General features: G+C 35.3%; 1 protein-coding gene across 8 annotated transcripts in view; it reads right to left on the bottom strand.

Moving 5' to 3' along the window:
- The window catches only part of NRXN3 (neurexin 3), an 896,531-nt gene that overhangs the window by 414,427 nt on the left and 479,285 nt on the right, over positions 1 to 2,819 (bottom strand). The window lies entirely within an intron of this gene.

The following is a 2,819-nucleotide window of genomic DNA, read 5'->3' as shown; positions in this document are numbered from 1 at the left end:
TTACTTCACATTGTGGAAAACACATCCTCCTGACACCTCATCCCAAATAATCTTATAACACTCACACTAAATTCAATCGGCTCAATACATGGTATTAAATGAGAAGAATTTGGCAACAGCATGAGTAAAAATCCTGTGTGCTCACAGAAAATACCCATTCTTGGATCGCACAGATTGGACACAAATCATGGTGCTGAAACATCAGAGGAACTGCAAGCAAGCACCTCCCAGGGTTTTATCCACAAGGACTTATTTCCCAGAACATAGGACTGATTTTACTAAACTTCTAATGAACACCATTCATATAGTAACACAGTTTGACTGCTATTATATGTTCTGTCTTCAGCAAATTCATTAATTGTGGAAACAATTACAATATTACTATTCTGCATTAATAACAGATTGAGATAACTAGCAGTGTTTTACATCAGGTTCACAAGCCAAAGTCATCTCAACTAAGAGAGTAGTTTGTTTTCCTCCATATTGAAAGGAGTATCAGCTTCTGGAAAACAAGATCCCCATCAACTTTCTTTTGGAAAACCATCCTGCCCCTTCTCCTTTCAGCTCCCAGGTCACGAAGTTACCATTTTTTCAGTAACAAAGATATTGAATGCATCATCTAAACTGAAAATAATTTTATAAATGTATATGGGAACACACGTGGTTAATTTTCACTTGAGTTTATTTCTCAAATGTTACAGCAAAAATGGAATTTAGCCATGTTGTTTAGGTGTCATTTGGGACAAATAAAGCACAAAATTTTCTAAACTCAGTAAAACAAACTCCTTAAACAGGTTTTATAATTAGAAAAAAGTTCTTAAGTAAACCACTTACAATCTGCATCATTTTTGCAACTCCTTATATGATTTCTTCTCGTGAAACAGCCCTATGATCGCAACCCTTTGAATACATATAGCACTTCTGAAGCTAGGAAGCAATGGAAATCCAGATTCTGGTGGCAAGTTTTCTGTTTCTGATACCGATTCGTGTATGTTAAGAACGAGCCTCTGAGCTTCTGAATTCTTGCTAACAAATTCAAATAGCTTTAGATCTGTTCCCATTACCTCTGTGTAAGCAGAAAGGAAATGCTATCAAAGGCATCTAAACAGCTATATATTTATCATAATCAAATTTCAAACTCCAGTTTTCCCAGTTTTTCTGAAGGAGAGAGAAATGGTTCAAAACCTGTAACATAATTTTGTAGCTCAACTGCCTTGCAATACACACTGAGATGCAGCTGAGGAGCTTTCTCCTACTACATACTACAAAGCTCTGATGCATACGTGGAAACATGCAACGGCGTAACTCTGCCTCAGCACTCACTTTTTCTTATGACTGATAAAGGTTTTTCACTCTCTACTGAAGGCATAATTTCTAACATACTTTTGTAGAGCCTTTTATCATCGATAGTATGTATGAAATATTAAATAATAATGGCAATAGCTAGATAAATAATTCACTCATAATAAAATTCAGTTCAAGATTGGTCTTTTTTTTTTTCCTTCATAGACTGAACCAGATTTCTGTGAATGGATTTGTTATTCAGAAATAAATGCCAAATAGTTCATTTGAGCACATTTCCACCTCCAGAACATTTGCAAAACGCTTACTTCAGTTATTCTCTATTCACAGTCTGCAAGTGGTAGGATGGTATTGTTTCTAGTTCTTGACTAGAGGAATAAAACTTTTTAAATGGGCGGAGTGATAAGTAGTAAATGCTAAATCACTGTTCATAAATAGCATTCTAAGTTAGATGACTGCATGATTCCACACTCTTGTCAAAGTCCATTAAACTCACAAAACAGAGAAATGTTTTTACAATTACTTACAGGAGAGGACACCATATATAGCAGCAGTCATATTCAATACTTTAATTTTTAAAGTATTTACAAATTGCTTATTGTATTAAGCAACAAATTTTAAAATCCAAGAGAGCTTTTTAATCTCTCAGGCAGAAATAGCACACTAAAGAATTCACTATTACCTTTCAACTGGAAAGAGCACCCAAGAAACCTCAGTAATTTTAAAGCATCTTCAAAACCTTTGCAATTCAGTAACCAACGCCACTTTCTTCTCCCATTTTGCATGCTATATACATATGTGAGCTATTTCATTTTCTTCTCAAAGAAGCTAAGAATTCTAAGAATGCTAAGAATTCCCTCCATCACCAATTTTTCCACTGCCTTATAACTAACCACCGCAAAGTTTTCTTTGATTAGAGCATGAGACGTGATCATAACCATGAGATATGAGGGAGATAGCCAAAAATTTGTTGGTGTCAACCTTAATAGCTAAAAGTTGGTTATTCTATCTCTGAGCCAGCAAAAGGAAAGATGTACTATATAATCTAGTCAGTGGATAACAGCATTATGATGTGGGTGAGCTGTAGTTTCACAATGCTTGCAGAGTGACATTTAGATGGCTTGACTGATAGGTGCTTTTGTTACATTGAATTTCATAGGTGTGGCTGTGTCATGACTTTGTCATAGGGGACTTTGCCTTTTTTAAGGCAAGGAATTGTGAAGAAGTTGTTTGAATTATCAGAAATCAGACAGATATAAGTACCACTCTAGCCATCTACAGTAACAGAATCTGTTCCGAGTCTTGTTTGCAATTTTATTTTGAACTTGCAGTAATAAATGTAAAAAACAAAACAAAAAAACACTATTGTCAATGACAGAAGAAATCAAGACAGTGAAAGGCAACCAATCTCCTATACTCCTGTGAGCCTAGCTATTCTATCCCCTTTGTTCCTCAAATCCTTCCTCTTGCCAATACAGACATGCTCCCTCATTCCTGTCATCAATATACACTTATAT

Source organism: Meleagris gallopavo, chromosome 5 (assembly GCF_000146605.3).
Source record: "Meleagris gallopavo isolate NT-WF06-2002-E0010 breed Aviagen turkey brand Nicholas breeding stock chromosome 5, Turkey_5.1, whole genome shotgun sequence".
NCBI lineage: Eukaryota > Metazoa > Chordata > Aves > Galliformes > Phasianidae > Meleagris > Meleagris gallopavo.
Note: the sequence above shows the minus strand (reverse complement) of the source record. Positions and strands in the feature narration are given on the sequence as shown.